General features: G+C 52.3%; 38 non-coding genes and 20 pseudogenes across 38 annotated transcripts; all 58 read left to right on the top strand.

Annotated features, from left to right (window-relative positions):
• The first annotated feature begins 34 nt into the window (after positions 1 to 34).
• Positions 35 to 153, top strand: LOC143953991 (5S ribosomal RNA). The gene has a single exon (XR_013269022.1). It is a non-coding gene; the product is annotated as a 5S ribosomal RNA (ribosomal RNA).
• A 108-nt stretch (positions 154 to 261) lies between these two features.
• On the top strand, positions 262 to 380 carry LOC143953069 (5S ribosomal RNA). The gene has a single exon (XR_013268185.1). It is a non-coding gene; the product is annotated as a 5S ribosomal RNA (ribosomal RNA).
• A 109-nt stretch (positions 381 to 489) lies between these two features.
• Positions 490 to 608, top strand: LOC143947154 (5S ribosomal RNA; annotated as a pseudogene).
• Positions 609 to 717: 109 nt separating this feature from the next.
• Positions 718 to 836, top strand: LOC143946439 (5S ribosomal RNA; annotated as a pseudogene).
• A 109-nt stretch (positions 837 to 945) lies between these two features.
• On the top strand, positions 946 to 1064 carry LOC143952654 (5S ribosomal RNA). Its single transcript, XR_013267810.1, has one exon. It is a non-coding gene; the product is annotated as a 5S ribosomal RNA (ribosomal RNA).
• Positions 1065 to 1173: 109 nt separating this feature from the next.
• On the top strand, positions 1174 to 1292 carry LOC143953978 (5S ribosomal RNA). Its single transcript, XR_013269011.1, has one exon. It is a non-coding gene; the product is annotated as a 5S ribosomal RNA (ribosomal RNA).
• A 109-nt stretch (positions 1293 to 1401) lies between these two features.
• Positions 1402 to 1520, top strand: LOC143952727 (5S ribosomal RNA). The gene has a single exon (XR_013267876.1). It is a non-coding gene; the product is annotated as a 5S ribosomal RNA (ribosomal RNA).
• A 110-nt stretch (positions 1521 to 1630) lies between these two features.
• On the top strand, positions 1631 to 1749 carry LOC143943646 (5S ribosomal RNA; annotated as a pseudogene).
• A 109-nt stretch (positions 1750 to 1858) lies between these two features.
• LOC143946942 (5S ribosomal RNA) lies at positions 1859 to 1976 on the top strand (annotated as a pseudogene).
• Positions 1977 to 2085: 109 nt separating this feature from the next.
• Positions 2086 to 2204, top strand: LOC143954952 (5S ribosomal RNA; annotated as a pseudogene).
• A 109-nt stretch (positions 2205 to 2313) lies between these two features.
• LOC143943748 (5S ribosomal RNA) lies at positions 2314 to 2432 on the top strand (annotated as a pseudogene).
• Positions 2433 to 2541: 109 nt separating this feature from the next.
• LOC143954617 (5S ribosomal RNA) lies at positions 2542 to 2660 on the top strand. The gene has a single exon (XR_013269592.1). It is a non-coding gene; the product is annotated as a 5S ribosomal RNA (ribosomal RNA).
• A 109-nt stretch (positions 2661 to 2769) lies between these two features.
• LOC143944836 (5S ribosomal RNA) lies at positions 2770 to 2888 on the top strand (annotated as a pseudogene).
• Positions 2889 to 2997: 109 nt separating this feature from the next.
• LOC143948125 (5S ribosomal RNA) lies at positions 2998 to 3117 on the top strand (annotated as a pseudogene).
• Positions 3118 to 3226: 109 nt separating this feature from the next.
• LOC143953874 (5S ribosomal RNA) lies at positions 3227 to 3345 on the top strand. Its single transcript, XR_013268916.1, has one exon. It is a non-coding gene; the product is annotated as a 5S ribosomal RNA (ribosomal RNA).
• Positions 3346 to 3454: 109 nt separating this feature from the next.
• Positions 3455 to 3573, top strand: LOC143950512 (5S ribosomal RNA). The gene has a single exon (XR_013265872.1). It is a non-coding gene; the product is annotated as a 5S ribosomal RNA (ribosomal RNA).
• Positions 3574 to 3682: 109 nt separating this feature from the next.
• On the top strand, positions 3683 to 3802 carry LOC143948124 (5S ribosomal RNA; annotated as a pseudogene).
• A 109-nt stretch (positions 3803 to 3911) lies between these two features.
• Positions 3912 to 4030, top strand: LOC143953873 (5S ribosomal RNA). The gene has a single exon (XR_013268915.1). It is a non-coding gene; the product is annotated as a 5S ribosomal RNA (ribosomal RNA).
• A 109-nt stretch (positions 4031 to 4139) lies between these two features.
• Positions 4140 to 4258, top strand: LOC143950511 (5S ribosomal RNA). The gene has a single exon (XR_013265871.1). It is a non-coding gene; the product is annotated as a 5S ribosomal RNA (ribosomal RNA).
• Positions 4259 to 4367: 109 nt separating this feature from the next.
• On the top strand, positions 4368 to 4486 carry LOC143953187 (5S ribosomal RNA). Its single transcript, XR_013268292.1, has one exon. It is a non-coding gene; the product is annotated as a 5S ribosomal RNA (ribosomal RNA).
• A 109-nt stretch (positions 4487 to 4595) lies between these two features.
• LOC143947632 (5S ribosomal RNA) lies at positions 4596 to 4714 on the top strand (annotated as a pseudogene).
• A 109-nt stretch (positions 4715 to 4823) lies between these two features.
• Positions 4824 to 4942, top strand: LOC143953398 (5S ribosomal RNA). The gene has a single exon (XR_013268484.1). It is a non-coding gene; the product is annotated as a 5S ribosomal RNA (ribosomal RNA).
• Positions 4943 to 5051: 109 nt separating this feature from the next.
• Positions 5052 to 5170, top strand: LOC143950550 (5S ribosomal RNA). Its single transcript, XR_013265907.1, has one exon. It is a non-coding gene; the product is annotated as a 5S ribosomal RNA (ribosomal RNA).
• Positions 5171 to 5279: 109 nt separating this feature from the next.
• LOC143953406 (5S ribosomal RNA) lies at positions 5280 to 5398 on the top strand. The gene has a single exon (XR_013268491.1). It is a non-coding gene; the product is annotated as a 5S ribosomal RNA (ribosomal RNA).
• Positions 5399 to 5507: 109 nt separating this feature from the next.
• Positions 5508 to 5626, top strand: LOC143950515 (5S ribosomal RNA). Its single transcript, XR_013265875.1, has one exon. It is a non-coding gene; the product is annotated as a 5S ribosomal RNA (ribosomal RNA).
• A 109-nt stretch (positions 5627 to 5735) lies between these two features.
• Positions 5736 to 5854, top strand: LOC143952074 (5S ribosomal RNA). Its single transcript, XR_013267286.1, has one exon. It is a non-coding gene; the product is annotated as a 5S ribosomal RNA (ribosomal RNA).
• Positions 5855 to 5963: 109 nt separating this feature from the next.
• On the top strand, positions 5964 to 6082 carry LOC143951096 (5S ribosomal RNA). Its single transcript, XR_013266400.1, has one exon. It is a non-coding gene; the product is annotated as a 5S ribosomal RNA (ribosomal RNA).
• Positions 6083 to 6191: 109 nt separating this feature from the next.
• On the top strand, positions 6192 to 6310 carry LOC143951758 (5S ribosomal RNA). The gene has a single exon (XR_013267000.1). It is a non-coding gene; the product is annotated as a 5S ribosomal RNA (ribosomal RNA).
• Positions 6311 to 6419: 109 nt separating this feature from the next.
• LOC143951822 (5S ribosomal RNA) lies at positions 6420 to 6538 on the top strand. Its single transcript, XR_013267058.1, has one exon. It is a non-coding gene; the product is annotated as a 5S ribosomal RNA (ribosomal RNA).
• A 109-nt stretch (positions 6539 to 6647) lies between these two features.
• LOC143947049 (5S ribosomal RNA) lies at positions 6648 to 6766 on the top strand (annotated as a pseudogene).
• A 109-nt stretch (positions 6767 to 6875) lies between these two features.
• Positions 6876 to 6994, top strand: LOC143951720 (5S ribosomal RNA). The gene has a single exon (XR_013266965.1). It is a non-coding gene; the product is annotated as a 5S ribosomal RNA (ribosomal RNA).
• A 109-nt stretch (positions 6995 to 7103) lies between these two features.
• LOC143952988 (5S ribosomal RNA) lies at positions 7104 to 7222 on the top strand. Its single transcript, XR_013268111.1, has one exon. It is a non-coding gene; the product is annotated as a 5S ribosomal RNA (ribosomal RNA).
• A 109-nt stretch (positions 7223 to 7331) lies between these two features.
• LOC143951980 (5S ribosomal RNA) lies at positions 7332 to 7450 on the top strand. Its single transcript, XR_013267201.1, has one exon. It is a non-coding gene; the product is annotated as a 5S ribosomal RNA (ribosomal RNA).
• Positions 7451 to 7559: 109 nt separating this feature from the next.
• LOC143950549 (5S ribosomal RNA) lies at positions 7560 to 7678 on the top strand. Its single transcript, XR_013265906.1, has one exon. It is a non-coding gene; the product is annotated as a 5S ribosomal RNA (ribosomal RNA).
• A 109-nt stretch (positions 7679 to 7787) lies between these two features.
• Positions 7788 to 7906, top strand: LOC143944313 (5S ribosomal RNA; annotated as a pseudogene).
• Positions 7907 to 8015: 109 nt separating this feature from the next.
• Positions 8016 to 8134, top strand: LOC143952709 (5S ribosomal RNA). Its single transcript, XR_013267860.1, has one exon. It is a non-coding gene; the product is annotated as a 5S ribosomal RNA (ribosomal RNA).
• A 109-nt stretch (positions 8135 to 8243) lies between these two features.
• On the top strand, positions 8244 to 8362 carry LOC143953353 (5S ribosomal RNA). The gene has a single exon (XR_013268443.1). It is a non-coding gene; the product is annotated as a 5S ribosomal RNA (ribosomal RNA).
• A 109-nt stretch (positions 8363 to 8471) lies between these two features.
• LOC143948068 (5S ribosomal RNA) lies at positions 8472 to 8590 on the top strand. Its single transcript, XR_013265362.1, has one exon. It is a non-coding gene; the product is annotated as a 5S ribosomal RNA (ribosomal RNA).
• A 109-nt stretch (positions 8591 to 8699) lies between these two features.
• On the top strand, positions 8700 to 8818 carry LOC143951260 (5S ribosomal RNA). The gene has a single exon (XR_013266549.1). It is a non-coding gene; the product is annotated as a 5S ribosomal RNA (ribosomal RNA).
• A 109-nt stretch (positions 8819 to 8927) lies between these two features.
• LOC143951756 (5S ribosomal RNA) lies at positions 8928 to 9046 on the top strand. The gene has a single exon (XR_013266998.1). It is a non-coding gene; the product is annotated as a 5S ribosomal RNA (ribosomal RNA).
• Positions 9047 to 9155: 109 nt separating this feature from the next.
• On the top strand, positions 9156 to 9274 carry LOC143951821 (5S ribosomal RNA). Its single transcript, XR_013267057.1, has one exon. It is a non-coding gene; the product is annotated as a 5S ribosomal RNA (ribosomal RNA).
• A 109-nt stretch (positions 9275 to 9383) lies between these two features.
• On the top strand, positions 9384 to 9502 carry LOC143947122 (5S ribosomal RNA; annotated as a pseudogene).
• A 109-nt stretch (positions 9503 to 9611) lies between these two features.
• Positions 9612 to 9730, top strand: LOC143948858 (5S ribosomal RNA; annotated as a pseudogene).
• Positions 9731 to 9839: 109 nt separating this feature from the next.
• On the top strand, positions 9840 to 9958 carry LOC143944257 (5S ribosomal RNA; annotated as a pseudogene).
• Positions 9959 to 10067: 109 nt separating this feature from the next.
• LOC143952672 (5S ribosomal RNA) lies at positions 10068 to 10186 on the top strand. Its single transcript, XR_013267826.1, has one exon. It is a non-coding gene; the product is annotated as a 5S ribosomal RNA (ribosomal RNA).
• A 109-nt stretch (positions 10187 to 10295) lies between these two features.
• Positions 10296 to 10414, top strand: LOC143946153 (5S ribosomal RNA; annotated as a pseudogene).
• Positions 10415 to 10523: 109 nt separating this feature from the next.
• On the top strand, positions 10524 to 10642 carry LOC143946095 (5S ribosomal RNA; annotated as a pseudogene).
• Positions 10643 to 10751: 109 nt separating this feature from the next.
• On the top strand, positions 10752 to 10870 carry LOC143952541 (5S ribosomal RNA). The gene has a single exon (XR_013267708.1). It is a non-coding gene; the product is annotated as a 5S ribosomal RNA (ribosomal RNA).
• A 109-nt stretch (positions 10871 to 10979) lies between these two features.
• On the top strand, positions 10980 to 11098 carry LOC143946622 (5S ribosomal RNA; annotated as a pseudogene).
• A 109-nt stretch (positions 11099 to 11207) lies between these two features.
• Positions 11208 to 11326, top strand: LOC143952070 (5S ribosomal RNA). Its single transcript, XR_013267282.1, has one exon. It is a non-coding gene; the product is annotated as a 5S ribosomal RNA (ribosomal RNA).
• A 109-nt stretch (positions 11327 to 11435) lies between these two features.
• LOC143945219 (5S ribosomal RNA) lies at positions 11436 to 11554 on the top strand. The gene has a single exon (XR_013265098.1). It is a non-coding gene; the product is annotated as a 5S ribosomal RNA (ribosomal RNA).
• A 109-nt stretch (positions 11555 to 11663) lies between these two features.
• LOC143951755 (5S ribosomal RNA) lies at positions 11664 to 11782 on the top strand. Its single transcript, XR_013266997.1, has one exon. It is a non-coding gene; the product is annotated as a 5S ribosomal RNA (ribosomal RNA).
• Positions 11783 to 11891: 109 nt separating this feature from the next.
• Positions 11892 to 12010, top strand: LOC143951820 (5S ribosomal RNA). The gene has a single exon (XR_013267056.1). It is a non-coding gene; the product is annotated as a 5S ribosomal RNA (ribosomal RNA).
• A 109-nt stretch (positions 12011 to 12119) lies between these two features.
• On the top strand, positions 12120 to 12238 carry LOC143946367 (5S ribosomal RNA; annotated as a pseudogene).
• A 109-nt stretch (positions 12239 to 12347) lies between these two features.
• On the top strand, positions 12348 to 12466 carry LOC143951719 (5S ribosomal RNA). Its single transcript, XR_013266964.1, has one exon. It is a non-coding gene; the product is annotated as a 5S ribosomal RNA (ribosomal RNA).
• Positions 12467 to 12575: 109 nt separating this feature from the next.
• LOC143954806 (5S ribosomal RNA) lies at positions 12576 to 12694 on the top strand (annotated as a pseudogene).
• A 109-nt stretch (positions 12695 to 12803) lies between these two features.
• On the top strand, positions 12804 to 12922 carry LOC143951977 (5S ribosomal RNA). Its single transcript, XR_013267199.1, has one exon. It is a non-coding gene; the product is annotated as a 5S ribosomal RNA (ribosomal RNA).
• A 109-nt stretch (positions 12923 to 13031) lies between these two features.
• Positions 13032 to 13150, top strand: LOC143950548 (5S ribosomal RNA). The gene has a single exon (XR_013265905.1). It is a non-coding gene; the product is annotated as a 5S ribosomal RNA (ribosomal RNA).
• The last annotated feature ends 2 nt before the right edge of the window (positions 13151 to 13152 follow it).

Here is a 13152-nt window from a genome sequence, read left to right as displayed (position 1 = left end):
TTTGTCAAGAGAGTTGTAAGTAGGGTGCAAGATCGCCTACGGCCACATCACCCTGAATGCGCTCGATCTCGTCTGATCTCGGATGCTAAGCAGGGTCGGGCCTGGTTAGTACCTGGATGGGAGACCGCCTGGGAATACCAGGTGCCGTAGGCTTTTTTCCATTATGTTGTTGGTTTTGGCGACCTGCTGTATTTTTCCTCTTGATTGCCGGGGTGACCACCTTGGCTTTTGTCAAGAGAGTTGTAAGTAGGGTGCAAGATCGCCTACGGCCACATCACCCTGAATGCGCTCGATTTTGTCTGATCTCGGATGCTAAGCAGGGTCGGGCCTGGTTAGTACCTGGATGGGAGACCGCCTGGGAATACCAGGTGCCGTAGGCTTTTTTCCATTATGTCGTTGGCTTTGGCGACCTGCTGTATTTTTCCTCTCGATTGCCCAAGGTGACCACCTTGGCTTTTGTCAAGAGAGTTGTAAGTAGGGTGCCAGATCGCTTACGGCCACATCACCCTGAATGCGTTTGATCTCGTCTGATCCCGGATGCTAAGCAGGGTCGGGCCTGTTTAGTACCTGGATGGGAGACCGCCTTGGAATACCAGGTGCCGTAGGCTTTTTTCCATTATGTTGTTGGCTTTGGCGACCTGCTGTATTTTTCCTCACGATTGCCCGAGGTGACCACCTTGGCTTTTGTCAAGAGAGTTGTAAGTAGGGTACAAGATCGCTTACGGCCACATCACCTTGAATGTGCTTGATCTTGTCTGATCTCGCATGCTAAGCAGGGTCGTGCCTGGTTAGTACCTGGATGGGAGACCGCCTGGGAATACCAGGTGCCGTAGGCTTTTTTCCATTATGTTGTTGGCTTTGGCGACCTGCTGTATTTTTCCTCTCGATTGCCCGAGGTGACCACCTTGGCTTTTGTCAAGAGAGTTGTAAGTAGGGTACAAGATCGCCTACGGACACATCACCCTGAATGCGCTCGATCTCATCTGATCTCGGATGCTAAGCAAGGTCGGGCCTGGTTAGTACCTGGATGGGAGACCTCCTGGGAATACCAGGTGCCGTAGGCTTTTTTCCATTATGTTGTTGGCTTTGGCGACCTGCTGTATTTTTTCTCTCGATTGCCCGAGGTGACCACCTTGGCTTTTGTCAAGAGAGTTGTAAGTAGGGTGCAAGATCGCCTACGGCCACATCACCCTGAATGCGCTCGATCTCGTCTGATCTCGGATGCTAAGCAGGGTCGGGCCTGGTTAGTACCTGGATGGGAGACCGCCTGGGAATACCAGGTGCCGTAGGCTTTTTTCCATTATGTTGTTGGCTTTGGCGACCTGCTGTATTTTTCCTCTCGATTACCTGAGGTGACCACCTTGGCTTTCGTCAAGAGAGTTGTAAGTAGGGTGCAAGATTGCCTACGGCCACATCACCCTGAATGCGCTTGATCTCGTCTGATCTCGGATGCTAAGCAGGGTCGGGCCTGGTTAGTACCTGGATGGGAGACCGCCTGGGAATACCAGGTGCCATAGGCTTTTTTCCATTATGTTGTTGGCTTTGGCGACCTGCTGTATTTTTCCTCTCGATTGCCCGAGGTGACCACCTTGGCTTTTTGTCAAGAGAGTTGTAAGTAGGGTGCAAGATCGCCTACGGCCACATCACCCTGAATGCGCTCGATCTCATCTGATCTCGGATGCTAAGCAGTGTCGGGCCTGGTTAGTACCTGGATGGCAGACCGCCTGTGAATACCAGGTGCCGTAGGCTTTTTTCCATTATGTTGTTGGCTTTGGCGACCTGCTGTATTTTTCCTCTCGATTGCCCGAGGTGACCACCTTGGCTTTTGTCAAGAGAGTTGTAAGTAGGGTGCAAGATCGCCTACGGCCACATCACCCTGAATGCGCTCGATCTCGTCTGATCTCGGATGCTAAGCAGCGTCGGGCCTGGTTAGTACCTGAATGGGAGACCACCAGGGATACCAGGTGCTGTAGGTTTTTTTCCATTATGTTGTTGGCTTTGGCGACCTGCTGTATTTTTCCTCTTGATTGCCCGAGGTGACCACCTTGGCTTTTGTCAAGAGAGTTGTAAGTAGGATGCAAGATTGCCTACAGCCACATCACCCTGAATGCGCTCGATCTCGTCTGATCTCAGATGCTAAGCAGGGTCGGGCCTGGCTAGTACCTGGATGGGAGACCGCCTGGGAATACCAGGTGCCGTAGGCTTTTTTACATTATGTTGTTGGCTTTGGCGACCTGCTGTATTTTTCCTCTCGATTGCCCGAGGTGACCACCTTGGCTTTTGTCAAGAGAGTTGTAAGTAGGGCGCAAGATCGCCTACAGCCACATCACCCTGAATGCGCTCAATCTCGTCTGATCTCGGATGCTAAGCAGGGTCGGGCCTGGTTAGTACCTGGATGGGAGACCGCTTGGGAATACCAGGTGCCGTAGGCTTTTTTACATTATGTTGTTGGCTTTGGCGACCTGCTGTATTTTTCCTCTCGATTGCCCGAGGTGACCACCTTGGCTTTTGTCAAGAGAGTTGTAAGTAGGGTGCAAGATCGCCTACGGCCACATCACCCTGAATACGCTCGATCTCGTCTGATCTTGGATGCTACGCAGGGTCGGGCCTGGTTAGTACCTGGATGGGAGACCGCCTGGGAATACCAGGTGCCGTAGGCTTTTTTCCATTATGTTGTTGGCTTTGGCGACCTGCTGTATTTTTCCTCTCGATTGCCTGAGGTGACCACCTTGGCTTTCGTCAAGAGAGTTGTAAGTAGGGTGCAAGATTGCCTACGGCCACATCACCCTGAATGCGCTCGATCTCGTCTGATCTCGGATGCTAAGCAGGGTCGGGCCTGGTTAGAACCTGAATGGGAGACCGCCTGGGAATACCAGGTGCCATAGGCTTTTTTCCATTATGTTGTTGGCTTTGCCGACCTGCTATATTTTTCCTCTCGATTGCCCGAGGTGACCACCTTGGCTTTTGTCAAGAGAGTTGTAAGTAGGGTGCAAGATCGCCTACTGCCACATCACCCTGAATGCGCTTGATCTCGTCTGACTCTCGGATGCTAAGCAGTGTCGGGCCTGGTTAGTACCTGGATGGTAGACCGCCTGGGAATACCAGGTGCCGTAGGCTTTTTTCCATTATGTTGTTGGCTTTGGCGACCTGCTGTATTTTTCCTCTCGATTGCCCGAGGTGACCACCTTGGCTTTTGTCAAGAGAGCTGTAAGTAGGGTGCAAGATTACCTACTGCCACATCACCCTGAATGCGCTCGATCTCGTCTGATCTCGGATGCTAAGCAGGGTCGGGCCTGGTTAGTACCTGGATGGGAGACCGCCTGGGAATACCAGGTGCCGTAGGCTTTTTTCCATTATGTTGTTGGCTTTGGCGACCTGTTGCATTTTTCCTCTCGATTGCCCGAGGTGACCACCTTGGCTTTTGTCAAGAGAGTTGTAAGTAGGGTGCAAGATCGCCTACGGCCACATCACCCTGAATGCGCTCGATCTCGTCTGATCTCGGATGATAAGCAGGGTCGGGCCTGGTTAGTACCTGGATGGGAGACCGCCTGGGAATACCAGGTGCTGTAGGCTTTTTTCTATTATGTTGTTGGCTTTGGCGACCTGCTGTATTTTTCCTCTCGATTGCCCGAGGTGACCACCTTGGCTTTTGTCAAGAGAGTTGTAAGTAGGGTGCAAGATCGCCTACTGCCACATCACCCTGAATGCGCTTGATCTCGTCTGACTCTCGGATGCTAAGCAGTGTCGGGCCTGGTTAGTACCTGGATGGTAGACCGCCTGGGAATACCAGGTGCCGTAGGCTTTTTTCCATTATGTTGTTGGCTTTGGCGACCTGCTGTATTTTTCCTCTCGATTGCCCGAGGTGACCACCTTGGCTTTTGTCAAGAGAGCTGTAAGTAGGGTGCAAGATTACCTACTGCCACATCACCCTGAATGCGCTCGATCTCGTCTGATCTCGGATGCTAAGCAGGGTCGGGCCTGGTTAGTACCTGGATGGGAGACCGCCTGGGAATACCAGGTGCCGTAGGCTTTTTTCCATTATGTTGTTGGCTTTGGCGACCTGTTGCATTTTTCCTCTCGATTGCCCGAGGTGACCACCTTGGCTTTTGTCAAGAGAGTTGTAAGTAGGGTGCAAGATCGCCTACGGCCACATCACCCTGAATGCGCTCGATCTCGTCTGATCTCGGATGATAAGCAGGGTCGGGCCTGGTTAGTACCTGGATGGGAGACCGCCTGGGAATACCAGGTGCTGTAGGCTTTTTTCTATTATGTTGTTGGCTTTGGCGACCTGCTGTATTTTTCCTCTCGATTGCCCGAGGTGACCACCTTGGCTTTTGTCAAGAGAGTTGTAAGTAGGCTGCAAGACCGCCTATGGCCACATCACCCTGAATGCGCTCGATCTCGTCTGATCTCGGATGCTAAGCAGGGTCGCGCCTGGTTAGTACCTGGATGGGAGACCGCCTGGGAATACCAGGTGCCGTTGGCTTTTTTCCATTATGTTGTTGGCTTTGGCGACCTGCTGTATTTTTCCTCTCGATTGCCCGAGGTGACCACCTTGGCTTTTGTCAAGAGAGTTGTAAGTAGGTTGCAAGATCGCCTGCAGGCACATCACCCTGAATGCGCTCGATCTCGTCTGATCTCGGATGGTAAGCAGGGTCGCGCCTGGTTAGTACCTGGATGGGAGACCGTCTGGGAATACCAGGAGCCGTAGGCTTTTTTCCATTATGTTGTTGGCTTTGGCGACCTGCTGTATTTTTCCTCTCGATTGCCCGAGGTGACCACCTTGACTTTTGTCAAGAGAGTTGTAAGCAGGGTGCAAGATCGCCTACGGCCACATCACCCTGAATGCGTTCGATCTCGTCTGATCTCGGATGATAAGCAGGGTCGGGCCTGGTTAGTACCTGGATGGGAGACCGTCTGGGAATACCAGGTGCTGTAGGCTTTTTTCCATTATGTTGTTGGCTTTGGCGACCTGCTGTATTTTTCCTCTCGATTGCCCGAGGTGACCACCTTGGCTTTTGTCAAGAGAGTTGTAAGTAGGGGGCAAGACCGCCTACGGCCACATCACCCTGAATGCGCTCGATCTCGTCTGATCTCGGATGCTAAGCAGGGTCGGGCCTGGTTAGTACCTGGATGGGAGACCGCCTGGGAATACTAGGTGCCGTAGGCTTTTTTCCATTATGTTGTTGGCTTTGGCGACCTGCTGTATTCTTCCTCTCGATTGCCCGAGGTGACCACCTTGGCTTTCGTCAAGAGAGTTGTAAGTAGGGCTTAAGATTGCCTATGGCCACATCACCCTGAATGCGCTCGATCTCGTCTGATATCGAATGCTAAGCAGGGCCGGGCCTGGTTAGTACCTGGATGGGAGACCGCCTGGGAAAACCGGGTGCCGTAGGCTTTTTTCCATTATGTTGTTGGCTTTGGCGACCTGCTGTATTTTTCCTCTCGATTGCCCGAGGTGACCACCTTGGCTTTTGTCAAGAGAGTTGTAAGTAGGGTGCAAAATCGCCTACGGCCACATCACCCTGAATGCGCTCGATCTCGTCTGATCTCGGATGCTAAGCAGGGTTGGGCCTGGTTAGTACCTGGATGGGAGACCGCCTGCGAATACCAGGTGCCGTAGGCTTTTTTCCATTATGTTGTTGGCTTTGGCGATATGCTGTATTTTTCCTCTCGATTGCTCGAGGTGACCACCTTGGCTTTTGTCAAGATAGTTGTAAGTAGGGTGCAAGATCGCCTATGGCCACATCACCCTGAATGCACTCGATCTCATCTGATCTCGGATGCTAAGCAGGGTCGGGCCTGGTTAGTACCTGGATGGGAGACCGCCTGGAAATACTAGGTGCCGTAGGCTTTTTTCCATTATGTTGTTGGCTTTGGCGACCTGCTGTATTTTTCCTCTCGATTGCCCGAGGTGACCACCTTGGCTTTCGTCAAGAGAGTTGTAAGTAGGGTGCAAGATCGCCTACGGCCACATCACCCTGAATGCACTCGATCTCGTCTGATCTCGGATGTTAAGCAGGGTCGGGCCTGGTTAGTACCTGGATGGGAGTCCGCCTGGGAATACCAGGTGCCGTAGGCTTTTTTCCATTATGTTGTTGGCTTTGGCGACCTGCTGTATTTTTCCTCTTGATTGCCCGAGGTGACCACCTTGGCTTTTGTCAAGAGAGTTGTAAGTAGGGTGCAAGCTCGCCTATGGCCACATCACCCTGAATGCGCTTGATCTCGTCTGATCTCGGATGCTAAGCAGGGTCGGGCCTGGTTAGTACCTGGATGGGAGACCGCCTGGGAATCCCAGGTGCCGTAGGCTTTTTTCCATTATGTAGTTGGCTTTGGCGACCTGCTGTATTTTTCCTCTTCATTGCCCGAGGTGACCACCTTGGCTTTTGTCAAGAGAGTTGTAAGTAGGGCTTAAGATTGCCTATGGCCACATCACCCTGAATGCGCTTGATCTCGTCTGATCTCGGATGCTAAGCAGGGCCGGGCCTGGTTAGTACCTGGATGGGAGACCGCCTGGGAATACCAGGTGCCGTAGGCTTTTTTCCATTATGTTGTTGGCTTTGGCGACCTGCTGTATTTTTCCTCTCTATTGCCCGAGGTGACCACCTTGGCTTTTGTCAAGAGAGTTGTAAGTAGGGTGCAAAACTGCCTGCGGCCACATCACCCTTAATGCGCTCGATCTCGTCTGATCTTGGATGCTAAGCAGGGTCGTGCCTGGTTAGTACCTGGATGGGAGACCGCCTGGGAATAAAAGGTGCCGTAGGCTTTTTTCCATTATGTTGTTGGCTTTGGCGACCTGCTGTATTTTTCCTCTTGATTGCCCGAGGTGACCACCTTGGCTTTTGTCAAGAGAGTTGTAAGTAGGGCTTAAGATTGCCTACGGCCACATCACCCTGAATGCTCTCGATCTCGTCTGATCTCGGATGCTAAGCAGGGTCGGGCCTGGTTAGTACCTGGATGGGAGACCGCCTGGGAATACCAGGTGCGGTAGGCTTTTTTCCATCATGTTGTTGGTTTTGGCGACCTGCAGTATTTTTCCTCTCGTTTGCCCGAGGTGATCACCTTGGCTTTTGTCAAGAGAGTTGTAAGTAGGGTGCAAGCTCGCCTACGGCCACATCACCCTGAATGTGCTCGATCTCGTCTGATCTCGGATGCTAAGCAGGGTCGGCCCTGGTTAGTACCTGGATGGGAGACCGCCTGGGAATACCAGGTGCCGTAGGCTTTTTTCCATTATGTTGTTGGCTTTGGCGACCTGCTGTATTTTTCCTCTTGATTGCCCGAGGTGACCACCTTGGCTTTTGTCAAGAGAGTTGTAAGTAGGGTGCAAGATCGCCTACGGCCACATCACCCTGAATGCGCTCAATCTCGTCTGATCTCGGATGCTAAGCAGGGTCGGGCCTGGTTAGTACCTGGATGGGAGACCGCCTGGGAATACCAGGTGCCGTAGGCTTTTTTCCATTATGTTGTTGGCTTTAGCGACCTGCTGTATTTTTCCTCTCGATTGCCCGAGGTGACCACCTTGGCTTTTGTCAAGAGAGTTGTAAGTAGGGTGCAAGACCGCCTACGGCCACATCACCCTGAATGCGCTCGATCTCGTCTGATCTCGGATGCTAAGCAGGGTCGGGCCTGGTTAGTACCTGGATGGGAGACCGCCTGGGAATACTAGGTGCCGTAGGCTTTTTTCCATTATGTTGTTGGCTTTGGCGACCTGCTGTATTTTTCCTCTCGATTGCCCGAGGTGACCACCTTGGCTTTTGTCAAGAGAGTTGTAAGTAGGGAGCAAGATCGCCTACGGCCACATCACCATGATTGCGCTCGATCTCATCTGATCTCGGATGCTAAGCAGGGTCGGGCCTGCTTAGTACCTGGATGGGAGACCGCCTGGGAATACCAGGTGCCGCAGGCTTTTTTCCATTATGTTGTTGGCTTTGGCGACCAGCTGTATTTTTCCTCTCGATTGCCCGAGGTGACCACCTTGGCTTTTGTCAAGAGAGTTGTAAGTAGGGTGCAAGATCGCCTACGGCCACATCACCCTGAATGCGCTCGATCTCGTCTGATCTCGGATGCTAAGCAGGGTCGGGCCTGGTTAGTACCTGTATGGGAGACCACCTGGAAATACCAGGTGCCGTAGGCTTTTTTCCATTATGTTGTTGGCTTTGGCGACCTGCTGTATTTTTCCTCTCGATTGCCCGAGGTGACCACCTTGGCTTTTGTCAAGAGAGTTCTAAGTAGGGTGCAAGATCGCCTACGGCCACATCACCCTGAATGCGCTCGATCTCGTCTGATCTTGGATGCTAAGCAGGGTCGGGCCTGGTTAGTACCTGGATGGGAGACCGCCTGCGAATACCAGGTGCCGTAGGCTTTTTTCCATTATGTTGTTGGCTTTGGCGATATGCTGTATTTTTCCTCTCGATTGCCCGAGGTGACCACCTTGGCTTTTGTCAAGATAGTTGTAAGTAGGGTGCAAGATTGCCTATGGCCACATCACCCTGAATGCGCTCGATCTCATCTGATCTCGGATGCTAAGCAGGGTCGGGCCTGGTTAGTACCCGGATGGGCGACCGCCTGGGAATACCAGGTGCCGTAGGCTTTTTTCCATTACGTTGTTGGCTTTGGCGACCTGCTGTATTTTTCCTCTCGATTGCCCGAGGTGACCACCTTGGCTTTTGTCAAGAGAGTTGTAAGTAGGGTGCAAGATCGCCAACGGCCACATCACCTTGAATGCGCTCGATCTCGTCTGATCTCGGATGCTAAGCAGGGTCGGGCCTGGTTAGTACCTGGATGGGAGACCGCCTGGGAATACCAGGTGCCGTAGGCTTTTTTCCATTACGTTGTTGGCTTTGGCGACCTGCTGTATTTTTCCTCTCGATTGCCCGAGGTGACCACCTTGGCTTTTGTCAAGAGAGTTGTAAGTAGGGTGCAAGCTCGCCTATGGCCACATCACCCTGAATGCGCTTGATCTCGTCTGATCTCGGATGCTAAGCAGGGTCGGGCCTGGTTAGTACCTGGATGGGAGACCGCCTGGGAATCCCAGGTGCCGTAGGCTTTTTTCCATTATGTAGTTGGCTTTGGCGACCTGCTGTATTTTTCCTCTTCATTGCCCGAGGTGACCACCTTGGCTTTTGTCAAGAGAGTTGTAAGTAGGGCTTAAGATTGCCTATGGCCACATCACCCTGAATGCGCTTGATCTCGTCTGATCTCGGATGCTAAGCAGGGCCGGGCCTGGTTAGTACCTGGATGGGAGACCGCCTGGGAATACCAGGTGCCGTAGGCTTTTTTCCATTATGTTGTTGGCTTTGGCGACCTGCTGTATTTTTCCTCTCTATTGCCCGAGGTGACCACCTTGGCTTTTGTCAAGAGAGTTGTAAGTAGGGTGCAAAACTGCCTGCGGCCACATCACCCTTACTGCGCTCGATCTCGTCTGATCTTGGATGCTAAGCAGGGTCGGGCCTGGTTAGTACCTGGATGGGAGACCGCCTGGGAATAAAAGGTGCCGTAGGCTTTTTTCCATTATGTTGTTGGCTTTGGAGACCTGCTGTATTTTTCCTCTCGATTGCCCGAGGTGACCACCTTGGCTTTTGTCAAGAGAGTTGTAATTAGGGGGCAACATCGCCTACGGCCACATCACTCTGAATGCGCTCGATCTCGTCTGATCTCGCATGCTAAGCAGGGTCTGGCCTAGTTAGTACCTGTTTGGGAGACCGCCTGGGAATACCAGGTGCCATCGGCTTTTTTCCATTATGTTGTTGGCTTTGGCGACCTGCTGTATTTTTCCTCTCGATTGCCCGAGGTGACCATCTTGGCTTTTGTCAAGAGAGTTGTAAGTAGGGTGCAAGATCGCCTACGGCCACATCACCCTGAATGCGCTCGATCTTGTCTGATCTCGGATACTAAGCAGGGTCGGGCCTGGTTAGTACCTGGATGGGAGACCGCCTGGGAATACTAGGTGCCGTAGGCTTTTTTCCATTATGTTGTTGGCTTTGGCGACCTGCTGTATTTTTCCTCTCGATTGCCCGAGGTGACCAGCTTGGCTTTTGTCAAGAGAGTTGTAAGTAGGGTGCAAGATCGCCTACGGCCACATCACCCTGAATGCACTCGATCTCGTCTGATCCCGGATGCTAAGCAGGGTCGGGCCTGGTTAGTACCTGGATGGGAGACCGCCTGGGAATACTAGGTGCCGTAGGCTTTTTTCCATTATGTTGTTGGCTTTGGCGACCTGCTGTATTTTTCCTCTCGATTGCCCGAGGTGACCACCTTGGCTTTTGTCAAGAGAGTTGTAAGTAGGGTGCAAGATCGCCTACAGCCACATCACTCTGAATGCGCTCGATCTCGTCTGATCTTGGATGCTAAGCAGGGTCGGGCCTGGTTAGTACCTGCATGGGAGACCGCCTGGGAATACTAGGTGCCGTAGGCTTTTTTCCATTATGTTGTTGGCTTTGGCGACCTGCTGTATTTTTCCTCTCGATTGCCCGAGGTGACCACCTTGGCTTTTGTCAAGAGAGTTGTAAGTAGGGTGCAAGATTGCCTACTGCCACATCACCCTGAATGCGCTTGATCTCGTCTGATCTCGGATGCTACGCAGGGTCGGGCCTGGTTAGTACCTGGATGGGAGACCGACTGGGAATACCAGGTGCCGTAGGCTTTTTTCCATTATGTTGTTGGCTTTGGCGACCTGCTGTATTTTTCCTCTCGATTGCCCAAGCTGACCACCTTGGCTTTTGTCAAGAGAGTTGTAAGTAGGGTACAAGATCGCCTACGGCCACATCACCCTGAATGCGCTCGATCTCGTCTGATCTCGGATGCTAAGCAGGGTCGGGCCTGGTTAGTACCTGGATGGGAGACCGCCTGAGAATACTAGGTGCCGTAGGCTTTTTTACATTATGTTGTTGGCTTTGGCGACCTGCTGTATTTTTCCTCTCGATTGCCTGAGGTGACCACCTTGGCTTTTGTCAAGAGAGTTGTAAGTAGGGTGCAAGATCGCCTACGGCCACATCACCCTGAATGCGCTCAATCTCGTCTGATCTCGGATGCTAAGCAGGGTCGGGCCTGGTTAGTACCTGGGTGGGAGACCGCCTGGGAATACTAGGTGCCGTATGGATTTTTCCATTATGTTGTTGGCTTTGGCGACCTGCTGTATTTTTCCTCTCGATTGCCCGAGGTGACCACCTTGGCTTTTGTCAAGAGAGTTGTAAGTAGGGTGCAAGATCGCCTATGGCCACATCACCCTGAATGCGCTCGATCTCGTCTGATCTCAGACGCTAAGCAGGGTCGGGCCTGGTTAGTACCTGGATGGGAGACCGCCTGGGAATACCAGGTGCCGTAGGCTTTTTTCCATTATGTTGTTGGCTTTGGCGACCTGCTGTATTTTTCCTCTCGATTGCCCGAGGTGACCACCTTGGCTTATGTCAAGAGAGTTGTAAGTAGGGTGCAAGATCGCCTACGGTCACATCACCCTGAATGCGCTCGATCTCGTCTGATCTCGGATGCTAAGCAGGGTCGGGCCTGGTTAGTACCTGGATGGGAGACCGCCTGGGAATACCAGGTGCCGTAGGCTTTTTTCCATTATGTTGTTGGCTTTGGCGACCTGCTGTATTTTTCCTCTCGATTGCCCGAGGTGACCACCTTGGCTTTTGTCAAGAGAGTTGTAAGTAGGGTGCAAGCTCGCCTATGGCCACATCACCCTGAATGCGCTTGATCTCGTCTGATCTCGGATGCTAAGCAGGGTCGGGCCTGGTTAGTACCTGGATGGGAGACCGCCTGGGAATCCCAGGTGCCGTAGGCTTTTTTCCATTATGTAGTTGGCTTTGGCGACCTGCTGTATTTTTCCTCTTCATTGCCCGAGGTGACCACCTTGGCTTTTGTCAAGAGAGTTGTAAGTAGGGCTTAAGATTGCCTATGGCCACATCACCCTGAATGCGCTTGATCTCGTCTGATCTCGGATGCTAAGCAGGGCCGGGCCTGGTTAGTACCTGGATGGGAGACCGCCTGGGAATACCAGGTGCCGTAGGCTTTTTTCCATTATGTTGTTGGCTTTGGCGACCTGCTGTATTTTTCCTCTCTATTGCCCGAGGTGACCACCTTGGCTTTTGTCAAGAGAGTTGTAAGTAGGGTGCAAAACTGCCTGCGGCCACATCACCCTTAATGCGCTCGATCTCGTCTGATCTTGGATGCTAAGCAGGGTCGGGCCTGGTTAGTACCTGGATGGGAGACCGCCTGGGAATAAAAGGTGCCGTAGGCTTTTTTCCATTATGTTGTTGGCTTTGGCGACCTGCTGTATTTTTCCTCTTGATTGCCCGAGGTGACCACCTTGGCTTTTGTCAAGAGAGTTGTAAGTAGGGCTTAAGATTGCCTACGGCCACATCACCCTGAATGCTCTCGATCTCGTCTGATCTCGGATGCTAAGCAGGGTCGGGCCTGGTTAGTACCTGGATGGGAGACCGCCTGGGAATACCAGGTGCGGTAGGCTTTTTTCCATCATGTTGTTGGTTTTGGCGACCTGCAGTATTTTTCCTCTCGTTTGCCCGAGGTGATCACCTTGGCTTTTGTCAAGAGAGTTGTAAGTAGGGTGCAAGCTCACCTACGGCCACATCACCCTGAATGTGCTCGATCTCGTCTGATCTCGGATGCTAAGCAGGGTCGGCCCTGGTTAGTACCTGGATGGGAGACCGCCTGGGAATACCAGGTGCCGTAGGCTTTTTTCCATTATGTTGTTGGCTTTGGCGACCTGCTGTATTTTTCCTCTTGATTGCCCGAGGTGACCACCTTGGCTTTTGTCAAGAGAGTTGTAAGTAGGGTGCAAGATCGCCTACGGCCACATCACCCTGAATGCGCTCAATCTCGTCTGATCTCGGATGCTAAGCAGGGTCGGGCCTGGTTAGTACCTGGATGGGAGACCGCCTGGGAATACCAGGTGCCGTAGGCTTTTTTCCATTATGTTGTTGGCTTTAGCGACCTGCTGTATTTTTCCTCTTGATTGCCCGAGGTGACCACCTTGGCTTTTGTCAAGAGAGTTGTAAGTAGGGTGCAAGACCGCCTACGGCCACATCACCCTGAATGCGCTCGATCTCGTCTGATCTCGGATGCTAAGCAGGGTCGGGCCTGGTTAGTACCTGGATGGGAGACCGCCTGGGAATACTAGGTGCCGTAGGCTTT

The sequence above is a fragment of the Lithobates pipiens genome, unplaced genomic scaffold (assembly GCF_037356315.1).
Source record: "Lithobates pipiens isolate NorthernLeopardFrog02 unplaced genomic scaffold, aLitPip1_a1.2 Scaffold_30, whole genome shotgun sequence".
NCBI lineage: Eukaryota > Metazoa > Chordata > Amphibia > Anura > Ranidae > Lithobates > Lithobates pipiens.
This window is presented reverse-complemented; position numbering and strand designations above follow the sequence as displayed.